Here is a 12,793-nt window from a genome sequence, read left to right as displayed (position 1 = left end):
TCTGGCTGATGCTGTGCTAAGTCTCCAGCTGGGATCACTGTGAGCCTCTAAGAGCAAGGACTGTCCCCAGCTTTCTGTGGTGTCCCCAGAGTCTCCACATAAACAGTGGAGGCATGGTGCCTGTTTGTTCAATGAGCATCGTGCCTCAAATGGCCCCCTGCTGCGGCGCGAAGACAGAGGAGGATCCAGGGGGGAACAGAGGAGTAAAGGAAACTCCAATGATGACAAACGAGGCCCGGAACCTGTCCTTTAATTCTTCATGTAGTGGGTATTTTCCCTCCCTGCTGTGACAAAATACTTGCTAGAAGTAGCTTAAAAGAAGAATTTGTTTTAGCTCATAGATTGAGAGGGGAAGTCATGCCAGAATTCAGAGTGGCTGAGGTATGTTGCTGGGATTCCTCCCCCCCCATCCCAGAAGAGAGGATGCAGAGAACACAGGCTACAAGCAGGGCCAGGCTGAAAGCCATGAGCCCCACTCCCCAACAACCCACCTCTCCCAGCTAAGTTCTACCTTGTAAAGGTTCTCCAAGCTCTCTAAACAGCAGCACCACCCAGGTACCAAATGCTCAAACACAGAAGCCAGTGAGAAACATTTGGCATGCAGATCACAGCACTGGGTGTGGGTACAGAGACAGATTAAAGCAAAGCTGGTCTCCAGGGAAGCCTGGTACTCTTACTTATTATGATGGTGTTTGTTCTTTCAGTGATTGACTGTCTCCACACTGGCGTGCAAGCATACCTAAGCTAGGGTTGTATGTGTGCACCAAGGACTCCGGAAGTAGACAGTTCAGCCTGCTTTAAGGAGCCTGATGTTATTTTAGCAGGAGAGGAAGTTCCTGATTTGGGGTTTCAGGGGAGTATGGTACTATAAATGCTAGGATTTCTCTGGCTCTAAATTATTCAAATATTTTAATCCAGCTACAAGGTTTTTAAGACTAGATCCTCTGCATGTTGGTGTAAGGCCAACACCTCAATCTTTTGTAGTTGTTACAGAAGAACTGAAAGTTCCAACTTTCTGCTCTCCCAAGGAAACAGTTGGAAGGAGATGGCGTGAGAGGCCTGCAGTCCTGGCTCCGCGTGACCTTGAGCTAACTCGGTCTTCTTGGAGGCAGCCTTTGGATCTGGAACAGAGCTTGTTTGGTGGATGGACTACCATTTGGTAAGAGCATTTGGTGTGGAGCTGCAAACCACTGAGCCCTCCATTCAGGCCACAGGTGGTCCTTCCCATTCTTATAAGGGCTGGCAGACCCAAGGTCAAGGGCTCTCCAGACCTTAGAAATCATTGTTCTGGAATGTGGTCTCTAGGTTCAGGCAGACGTCGGAGCCAGGCACAACAAGAGTCACACCTGCAGGAGCGGAGTGTAGTTCTGTCATCAAATCAAATACACAGGATTAATCTGACACCTACTTAGCTGTCTGCATGATAATTACCATGACGGGTGCTGGTTAGGCATAAATGAAGGCATTTTATGTTAAATAGATGTATTTAGTATTGCTTTAATACAGTATAACTGGATTTTTACAGTTCCTTCCTTTTTGACAGTTCATTTATCCATCCAGCAATATTTATGGAGTCTGTAAAGTATTCCAGGCATTGTTCTAGAACTTGCCATGCAGTCAGACTTGGAACGCCAAGGGACCAGAGGCAGACTCCTGCAGCATTATCGCGAGTACTGTTCTGGACACCCTGTGTGGTCAATTATAAGACCAGAGGGTGAGCCTCATTCAAAGCAGGCAAGAGATGGCCCTGACTTTCAGAAATAGACTCTGTTAAAGCGAAAACCATCAGAGCTCCCCCCTCTTTCTTTTCATTCATTGAAAACCCAGGAAGAGAGCGATACCTACCTCCTGGACAACGAAAACCGGAAAAGCAGGGAACAACTCGGACTTTTCCACCTGTGTTCCCAGTGCTTGGCACAGACTGGCACATAGTAGGTACTCACACGGTATCTGTTGAAGTGATGAAAGAAAAACGAATGAATTTAGAAATGGTATAAACTGCTAGGTACTTAACATGTTGGGTAGGAATTCACAATTGAAGTATAATTTTGCCCCAACACATGCTCCCTGTCTGTGGTCCTTTGCTGTCTTTGACCTAGCTCAAAGGCACCATTCGTTGAACTGCTCTGTGACAGCCTCTCTCTCCCAAGACCTTGTAGCAGTGTGTCAGAGGAGCTGACACACTGCCTCTCTGCTTCTGCTTCCCCATGCACCTGCCCCAATATGACCTCCTAACACCAACAATCTGGCAGCCCTATAGGCTGTTCAGTTTCCCCAAGTCAAGAGAGGTATTCCTTGAACATGTCTCAGATTGGATCATCTCTGACCCCCAATTCTATGACTCTATTTTGAGCATGAAACCTGCCCCTGGGGAGGGGGCTTTCTCCCTCTCATTCACAGCAGCACCTCCAGCACCTTGGACAGCGCTCACGAGAGGCAGCCACAGGTAGATAGAATTGCAGGAACCAGTAGCTGTTTCCCTTGACACTTACACTGTAACGGAGGGCAGGGAACATCTCCTCCAGGCATATATCTACCCAACACACATGCAATGGGGCCTGCTCTGCACAGGAGCTCAATAAACAATTACTGATTCACACCAGTGGCCAGTTGATGGAGTGGACAATCATAGCCTGAAGACAGCCCACCGCAGTCCTGTGTGGCTATGTATGCCGTCTGGAGCTCCAGCCCCGCTGCACTATCCGCTCCTGTCCTCATGGGACTACTACATCATTAATCGTGATTTTTCTGGGTGGGACAGGGGGCTGACAGCCAGCAGACAATGTTTGGTGGCAAAAAGGACAAAGAAAATCAGAGGGGCAGTCAGATTAATTACAGGTTTTCCCTCAGCTGTGGGCAACACGATCTTGATTACTTCTCCTGCCGCTCCAGGCTCCTCAAGACAAATGGATGTTTGCTTCCCCAGTGTTCTTTCATTCCCCCTGGTTGGGAGAAAGAGCAGGCAGCAGGCAGCTGCTCAGATAAAGAGGGTCTAGGGTGGTGGCAGGCCACCATAGGGGAACAAGCCATCCCCTCTCCCAGACTCTATGGCTACTTGAGAGAGAATTTAATGCTGTCTCCTAACACAGGAACACTTTGTAAGTATCTCATCTCTTTAGCAACAGGTAAGATGGCACCAGGGTGCAACACTGCCTGGAGAGTCAGAGCTTGAACACACAAGCCCTGTAAGTCAACTCCTAGAGCATCAGTTTCTGATGTTGCAAAAGGAAGGAAGCAGGCTAAATGTTCTCAAATGATCTTTGAAGCTCTGAAATCCTGCAGTTCTAAGGATGGAATTCCATGATAACACAGCACTTATTGACTATTTATGGATGTTTACTATGTGCAGAAACCCCATTTTCAATTCATTTGGTCTTCAGAAGACCCCTGTCAGGTAGACTCACTCATTCGTTCTCCCCACCAGCATACACAAAGCCAGAGGATAGTCGGGTTGAGTGGCTTGCCAAGGTCCAGCGACTAGCAAAGGCAGAGACAGTGCCATCATATTCAGGATCCTATTTTTACTCACTACTCTTCCCCACCTCCCACCACCACCACCTTCTTTGTGTGTCCTAGAACATAGCATGCAGTAGGTTCTTGAGGACAAGTGGAAACCCAGTAATGCTGTACAATGATGTTGGAGGACAAGATATGGAATACACCTCAAGCCATCTGCACATCTTGCTGAATTAGGAAGCATGAGTCTGAGGATGCCTTCTGGAAAAGCTGCAGCCCCTGTCTCCTCGACCATCAATGTTTCCCATAAAGAGTTGTTCCTGGGCACTTGTGATAAGTTACAAGATAGAAGAGTCAACAGGGAGTGTTAAACATTGGCAGCAAGAGCTGAGCCTGGACTGATTTATCATTAGGGGCAAAATGAAGAATTGATGTCTGGACAGATTATCCAACCCAAGCCTGAGTTTGGAAGTATCCCATGCTCGTTGTAACTATATGTATCTGGTAGCCAACAGACTACAGGGGAGAGGACATCCATCCAGAATTCTCAACTACTATTAAACAGAAAGTATTGGACCCAATCCTCCCACACATACACGCTAAGCCATTCCCAAATAGATTTCAGACTAACTCACTATTAAACAAGCCTCCCTCACTAGAGGCCAGAGTACATGCCTCCTTTCTTATCCCAGCTGCTGCGGTGTGTCCTTACACTGACTGTTTCATTTCTCTGGGTTTTGTTTCCAGAGCCATAAGACCACAGTAGACTCTACCCATCGCTGGAAAGGCAGGTGCCTGATTCTCAGACACAATGCATTTAGTAAGCATGGTCTCCCTTTCTTCATCTCTCCAGCCCCATTCAGCCTTTCCATCCAGCTCCTGCACACAAGATGGCCAAGCCTGCATCCACATATCCTGACAAGACTTTCTCCAAGGCCTGCTTATTGGAATGACTCCAGAGCCTTCACCTCTACAGCACCGTTCCAAGTCAACCTTGCTCCAGAAGCTCTTTCCTCAGTCACAGAATCTCTCCCTGCAATACTAGAAACATTCCATGTAGCCCTAGAAGCTCTCTCTCTCTGCCGCAATCAGTGCCCCCTACCCCTCTCAACCTCAGCCAGACCAGGAAAAATATCAGCACACTACAGGTGAAGACCTATGTGACCTTGGGCTTGTCACTTAACCTCTGAGGGTCCCTATTTCCTTTTCTGTGACAAGAGCACATTGCACTCACACTACCTACCTTTCAGGGTTACTCTGATGACCAGATGTTATAATGCATGAAGAATTGCTTTGCAGATGAAGAAAGTACTTTGGAAGCAAAGTAGTGTTTTCTGGTTCCATGCTTAGACTGGCCAAAACACCTGACTCCTCCAAGTGGATCTGCCTCAAACTTTGTCTCCTCTAAGTGGATCTGCCTCAAACTTTGTCTCCTCTTTGAATATTTAAACAGTGACTATTGCCTGCAGGCAGTTCTCCAAGCCCTGGCATAGAGTCAATGCCTTCAAGGACCTTACCATGTGTGATGTTAAGTAACATGAATCTAACATTCAGGAAGTGCAAGCCATCATTATAGATAGCGAAGGGAAAGCATGGGATGTTTTAGCTCAAGAGATCCAGCCCTCTGCCCACAGGCTGCATGTGACCAAGGACAGCTACGAATGGGACACAACACGAAACTGTAAACTTACTCAAGGCATTTAGATGTCTCTGTGATTACTGTTATTATTTGCAATTTGGTTTGCATGGTTTCTCAAGTGTGAACTTTTGTAGATGAGAGTGTGATTACTAATGCTGCAACTCTTTAATAAAGTTCCTCAGGTTCTGGTGACCCCCAACCAGAAAATTATCCCATTGCTAATTCATAACTGTAATTTTGTTACTGTTATGAATCATAATGTAAATATATGACATGCAAGGTACCTGATAATGTGACCCCTGTGAAAGGGGTCATTTGACTTTCAAAAGGGTCAGAACCTACAGGTTGAGAGCCACTGCTCTACAGGGTGACAAGAAGAAGAAAACACCTGGCTGGGGATAGTAGCATGAGATGGCCTACTAGGACTGAGTTAAAGACAGGAGCCGATGGGCAGGGATTAGATCAGCTCAGAGAAAATGGCACATGAAGTCCCTGGTGGGACATGAGCCTTGCTTTTAGAAATGGCTGTGTCCACTGGAATAAACAAGCCCAGAGATTCCTCGATGTAAATCTTCCATGACAATCAATGCCCCCATTGCTGCAAAGAGATAATTATTATAAAACCAATCTGCTCCCTGATTCCCTGCTTTCCTAGGCCTAGGATAAGCCGTGTCACCTGAAACAGATGATGTCCCCGGTGACCCTCACTCTGGACCATTCACCCTTCAGATAAGATTTGCAGGGCTCAGCCTCCTCATCTCCTGCCTCTGAGCGGGTGGTTGGCCGTAAGAAGATGGAGAGCCAATTGTCAGCTGCAGATGCACAGAGGACCACAGAGTCTGATGGGAAAGGTGGAACTGCCTTGGAGAATAAAAATGGTACTGGCATTTATCTGCGCCACTGGGCTGCTCTGGGGAGAGATGAACTCCTTGGAGAGATTATATGTCATGGTTTTGAAAGAGAGAAGCTCAGTGCTGGAGTATGGGTAACACATTCAGAGCCCTTGCAAAAGAGTATCTGCAAAGGAGCAGAGGGGAGTGAATCTTAGGACAGGGTCCAGTCACTTCTGGGAAAAGATGTCCTTTCTCCTCTGTTGGAATCTCACGGATAGTTTGAAGGTGGAGGGGGCCTGTCCTGTAGGCTCTTGTGTGAGCCTTTTGGAGAGCCTGAAAGAAGCTAGGATGCTCAACCTAGAAAGAAGTGGATGGGGTGATATCCTGCATCACTGCAGACAGTCAAAATGTCACCCTGGAAAGCCAAAAGTTTATCTGAGACTCACAGATGATGACACCCAGGGTCAAGGCCAGAGGTTGGTAATCTAATGTGATAAGGAAGAAGTCCCAAGGCCTGAAGCTTCTAGGGCATGCTTGGCCTAGCTGCATCACCCCAAGTGGACACCTCCAGTGCGTCCCTTCTGTCTGTAACCATATACATGAGTAATTATGATGTCTTAGATGCCTTTTTCAGAAAGCAGGGTTCTGCCAGCTTTGTCTTAAATCTTAGCCAGCACAGGCAGAGATTCAGCCATCTGTACAAATATTCCTGGACCAGCCCCTCAGCTCTCCCAGCAGTAGAAAACTTAAAAAAACAAAATAAAGGCTCAGAGGCTGGATGTGTAGTTCAGTTGGTAGATAACTTTCCCATCATGCACAAGGAACTGAGTTCTATCTTCAGTACCCCTTACGATTGGAGTAATGGCATATTCCATGATCCCAGTTCTGAGAAAGAAGAAGCAGGAGAGTCAGAAAGTGCATAGTGTATCTTTGGGTGCACAGTGGGTATGAGGCCACACACGAGTCTATATCGACAGCAACAAAAGTTTCTATGATGAAAGTTCACACGATATAATGGACACTCCTTTCAAAATTCAGAGTGACTCAGTTATTCTACCGGCTAACAATGAGGAATCTTCTAGAAGCACAAGGCCGACCTACCCCTTTCCTCTGTCCATCTCAGACAGCACTGATTATCATCACTTAAGGCAGAGTCTAGTACAGGCTCCTTGAGGAGGATGAGGTAAAAAGCAGTTCTGGCCAACTACCCCGGAAGAGGCCTGAGGACCTATGTCAGTTGTAGGAGGGAGGACTTTAGGTTTTATTCTATAGTGTTCTATTTGCATTTTAATAGAAATATTAAAATATTTCGATTAAAAGCTTGACCAATAATTTAAGGAGCAAAGTGTCATGATTGTCTTCTTTGACTGGCTCTAAGGCTAGCAAGCACTCTGTATCCCTGAGCCTGAGTCCCTGTTCAGGAGAGGGAAGTTGATAACACCTGAACTCATGAAGCTCAAGTGCTCAGGGGTACTGGACCTGCCTAGGAGCTCTGGGACTCTCCTACCCTCTCTGGCACATTCCTTCCTGGTATAGGTGCTCTGGCTAGAAGCGAAGAGAAGTAGAGTTGCTACCCAGAGCTGAAAGTCTTCTTCTCCTCCTAGGCATCCTTTCCTCACCATGGCTACCATCCACCTCAGTCAATCTGCACTCCCAGTTCACACCCGCCAGAGACTTCAGCTTCTGTCCTCAGCTAGCTGAGGATCCAGGATCTCCATGAGATGAGAGTGGTCTCGTGGAAGAAGCCACTGGGTCACCATATTCAGCCATGTTTCCAGGGTACAGAGGGCATCGTCTCTAGGAGCTACCCTACAGAAGCCCTTGGCCACAGGCTCCAGACGAAATCACGTCAGGGTTCCATCACTTCTGTTTGTTGTGGGCCTGAGACAGCAAGCCTCTCTGTAGGCTGAGTCCAGGAGCTAGCAATTCTTACCCATCCCTCCCCTAGTCGCAACACCTAAGCTAAGCAATCAGTATCCTCCCCAACACACATCACCACAGAAGACTTGGTAACAGAGCCCATAACCTGGCAACCCATCTCTGGCTGCCAGAAGTGGAAGGAAAGGCTAGGAATGCTGTTGCATGCCCAGAAGGCACTGCCATGTTGGAGATATCTAGCAGCTCCAGGGCAATGCACCATTAACCATGCATGCTTCGTGCTAGTAGGCATTAGGATGGCAGGATGTGCTGGTTTCCTCAAGGAGCTCCATAGAAAACCCAATGACCTTATTTGATGATCAAAGGACATGGGAACTCAGGAAACAGCACATCAAAGCTGCAGCTTTCTCGTTAATGTAGATTTTCTCACTAAGCAGGGACCAGGGCTAGAAGATAGAGACAAAAAGGCATCCTGTACCATCGCTGCTGGAGTAGGAAAATGCAGGCTATGGGCCAGGCCTCCTGCTGACACACTGAGGAAAGTAAGGGACGACCACAAAACAATGACTGTCATGGTCAATTCTGAATGACAACTAGATTGGATTTAGAAATACCTAGAGTATTAACAGGGCAGACCTTTGGTTTGGTTATGTCAGAAAAACTTTCCCAGAATGGAGGAAGAGGTAAGGATGCTCTCTGACTGTGAACAGAACCATTCCATGGCCTGGGCACCCAGACTAAATACAAGAGGTGGGGCAGGGAGAAAGCGGGCTGACAACCAGCCTTTTCCTTTCTCTGCTTCCTGATCTCCATCTCTGTAAGCAAGCAGCCTCATGCTCCTGCTGCCACAGCCATGAGCCTTGTGCACTGCCATGCATCCCAGCCCTAAGCCTCCCCTACCTTGCTTCTTGGATATTCGGCCACAGCAATGGGGAAAGTATAAATATAGAGCTCAAGCCAACCTGCCCAACACTCATTGCATGCAAGGTGCCTCCAAAGATGTCTGTCTAAAATGCTAAGAGAGTTGGGGTTCTCCAAGGCCTCAAAGGCCAAGGTTAAGAAAGTCGGACTTGCTCCTCTGGGTAAGAAAGAACCTTTGTGGGTTGGGGGGGGGCGGGTAAAGTGTGGTGGGTGGGAGTAGTGTGGAGGAAAACAGCAAGAATGGGGTGCATGAGTGGTGTGGGGTACAGGGAGATGAGGGGGGGCTGCAGAAGGGCAAACAGAAATTTGAGAGAGGAATAGGAGTAGGAGAAACCCTGAAAGAAACTGATGCAATCCAAAATCAGGGTTTAGGGGATGTTCCTAGAAACTACAAAAGAGAGCTTCTGAGCATCCAGGCACTGAGGAAGAACAAGCAGGGCCGAGGCCAGGCAGCCCCAGAGCCAGCCTCCATGAGACACGGGACATCGATCGTGCTGCTGGGTCTGGCTTGGGCCCAGTCCTAAACCCGGAGCTTTACTGCTGGGTGACTTTGAGGGCAGGGGTCTGACCTGGGAGTCAGAAGGTCAAGTTCAAAGCTGCCTATGCACTTGTTCCCTGTGTGAACAAAAGTTCTCTGCGGTTTCCTGTGAAACAGATCTGCTACAGTCTACTTCACAGCATCACTGCAACATCAAGACTGCTACAGTCTTCTTACAGCATCACTGCAACAGCAGAGAAGGTGCTGCACTCGAGAAACATCATAGACATTTGCTGTCAAATAAGACAGGCTTTTCCTAAATGCGATCTCTGTGGTCAGTTCTAGCACCCTTCCCTCCAGACACCCCAATATTCCACTCCTTAGCTTTTCCTCTGAAATCTATGTCCAATTCCCTACCTTTCTTAGATTCATTGCATGAATTAATCTTTGGGTTTGTTTTCTATAAAATACCTAGGATAATGTGTTTCACCTAGTAGGAGCTCTGTAAATGTATGATTGATTGATTATTGATTGATTGATTGATTGATTTAATGGTTGATAAAAGTAAACCTATAACAAGATTTAGGAGTCTAGGGAGACAGCTCAGTGGATAAGGCACTTCTCTTCCAAATATGAGGACCTGAGTCGGCGGAACCAAAGAATCCATGTGAAACTGGATGTGGCACCACATGGCTACAACCCATGTGCCTATGACGAAATGGGAGGCAGAGAAAGAAGAACCCCAAGACATTTAAGGGCCAACTAGCCTGCCATATGCAGTGACCGTAAGCAACAAGAGTCCCTGCCTTTTGTTTGTTTGATTGATTGGTTTGTTGGTTGGTTAGTTAGTTGGTTGGTTGGTTTGGGTTTTTTGAGACAATGTTTCTATGTGTAACCCTGGCTGTCCTGGAACTCACTCTGTAGACTAAGCTAGCCTTAAACTCAGAGATCCACCAGCCTCTGTCTCCCAAGTACTGAGATTAAAGGTGTGTGCCACCATGCCCAACAAGAGTCCCTGTCTTAAACAAGGTGGAAATCAACAACTGACCCCCAAGGTTGACCTCTTCATGTGTACCAAGGCACATGTCTACTTAACACCACAGTCAGACACATGAGCACACATGCATGCACATACACACAAACACACACACACACACACACACACACACACACGATTTTTTTTAAAGAGGATGTTTTAATCCTATTCATCTTCACCCTCCTCAGTAGCTCATCTCAACAGTAATTCTAGTAAATAGTAACGAGGACGTGAGCTGGAGATCCTCCTATCCCCATCCCATTCACTGAATGTTCCCTATTAGCTTCAGCAGGAGGTGATGTTGCCAGCCCAGGCTCTACTGCTCACACTTGTGACCTCAGGTGAGTGAGCAACCTCTCCAGACCTCAGTTTCTCCATCTGTAGCTAGGGGAAATGTCAGACATCTGTAAGTGGCTTTCAGAGTCTTGCTGCGGGTCTTGTGCCTGAAAGCAGTAAGTGCTCAAAGCTTGACAGCTGTTACTGGTTTTGGTGTTGGGACTGTCTGGGGCCAAATCACAAATCACCGTGGGCAAGAGGAAGTATTTGGTACAAATTTTCCATCAGAGCAGATGCTCGTGAGCGCCCGGTGACAAGCAGTGGATAAGGTTTCTCGGTGCTTTAAACTGCAGAAGCAGTTGGACCCCCAAAGCCATCTTAATGTCCCCGTTACCAAATGACATCTGGGGTTAGGGGCATGGAATGGATCAGCCTCCCTTATGGTGCCAACCCAGCGTTAATGGTGCAAGTGAATTACAAACAAGGCCCACCTGCTGTGCTCAGCAACAAAACCCGGCAGGAGGGTAATTGCCCAGAACCAGAGCACAGGGGGACACAGTGAGCTTGAAATGCATTAACCACAGGAAGGACAACTTACCAACACTTTCCTTTTTCCATGAGACCCAAGGAGAAGCCAGCAGGCAAGAGAATACAGGCACCAGATGTGATCTCTTCAGAATCACAGAAGAAAGGCACTTCTAGACTGCCACAACTGGCCTTCCAGTCTAACCCAGAGCCTCCAAAGACCCAGGCCAGCTGTATGCAGCCTGGTGGCCCTAATTCAACTTGGGCACTGTCTTGGTTACTCTTCTGTTGCTGTGTCAAAACACTATAACCAAGGCAAATAAAAGGAAGCACTTAGTTTGCGTTCATGGTTGCAGAGAGTTAGGACCCAGGACCATCATGGCAGCAGCTGGAGGGTTACGTCTGGTCCAAAAGCATGGGGGGGAGAGAGAGAGAGAGAGAGAGAGAGAGAGAGAGAGAGAGAGAGAGAGAGAGAGAGAGAGAGAGAGAGAGAGAGAGAGAGAGACAGGGAGAGAGACAGGGAGAGAGAGAGAGAGAGAGAGAGACAGGGAGAGAGAGAGAGAGAGAGAGAGAGAGAGAGAGAACTAAAAATGGTACTTGAGTTTTTGAAACCTCAAATCCTATCCCCAGTGGTGCACCTCATCTATCAAGGCTACACCCCCTAATCCTTTCCAAATACTTCCATCAACTAGGGACCAAACATTCAAATATATGATCCTATGGGGGTCATTCTCATTCAAAGCACCATAGGCACCAAAGATAGTCAACACTAAGTCTCTGCTGGGAGCTCTTTCATGCTAAGCTACCCAACATGAGGACTCCGAAGGCACTTATGGCCCCCGAGGGATAGGTAGGCATAAAACTCATCCATTCAGTCATGTATACACTCACCATGCAGTTTTAGAAAGAAATCTAATCTAATCAACTCTTCTCCAAAGACTAAGAGACAGAAACTCGAGGTAGGTAAGTAATTTACAAAGAATACAAACACAGGCCATGAGTGAGCCTGGCAGCTCTTCCCACAGGACTGAATTGGCCTTGTGGACAAATTTTAGGACATTCAGCTCAATCACCAACAACACTGTGGGACTTACCACCACTCCGTTAGCCTGATGTGCAGAGTTTAGGTACAATCCTAGGGCCTCGAGTTTCCTGCAGCACAGCCTTCATGCTCCTACCTGTTCTTGGACTCTGATGACACATTCTACCCTGACTCTTGGGAGAACATCCTTCTTACTCTCCACCTCCAACAAGTCTCACCTAGAATACTAATACAGCCAGCATCCTTACAAATCTTATTTCTATAGGTTTCTCCACACACTTGCCAAAATGTAAGCCAATCTAAATTAGAGTTTTCCTCTATTTCTTTATTGTACCTAGAACAATGCCCACCACACAGACGATGTCTGTGACTGGACATGGAGGCACATGTATGGGAACAACATGCAGTGAAGATATCTACCTTGCAGAATGGAGGCCTGTGCAGTGGAGGGCACTGGGCCACCATGGAGTTACAGCCTCTGCTTGAAAAGGGGAGCAGCCCAAAGAGCCCACAGAGTTAACACGTTCTATTGATCATTGTCACAACAGAGCTAAGGAACATTGGAATACAACATTCCAACAATGGAAAGTTCCTAGGTGCAATTTTCTTGACAGCAAACAAGCTGGGGCGAGGAGAGAGAATTTCAAGGCTTTGCCTTGGACATAGGAGAACCCACAGCCACATTGGCTATCTGAGCACAGAAGAGGCA

At 47.3% G+C, this 12,793-nt stretch overlaps 1 protein-coding gene across 1 annotated transcript in view; it reads right to left on the bottom strand.

Annotated features, from left to right (window-relative positions):
• Positions 1–12,793, bottom strand: part of Grik4 (glutamate ionotropic receptor kainate type subunit 4) — a 436,861-nt gene that overhangs the window by 298,068 nt on the left and 126,000 nt on the right. The window contains exon 2 of the mRNA XM_052188602.1: positions 1,846–1,950. The gene's annotated coding sequence lies outside the window, so the exon portion shown is untranslated. The remainder of the gene's footprint in view (positions 1–1,845; positions 1,951–12,793) is intronic.

The sequence above is a fragment of the Apodemus sylvaticus genome, chromosome 7, assembly GCF_947179515.1.
Source record: "Apodemus sylvaticus chromosome 7, mApoSyl1.1, whole genome shotgun sequence".
Taxonomy (NCBI): domain Eukaryota; kingdom Metazoa; phylum Chordata; class Mammalia; order Rodentia; family Muridae; genus Apodemus; species Apodemus sylvaticus.
This window is presented reverse-complemented; position numbering and strand designations above follow the sequence as displayed.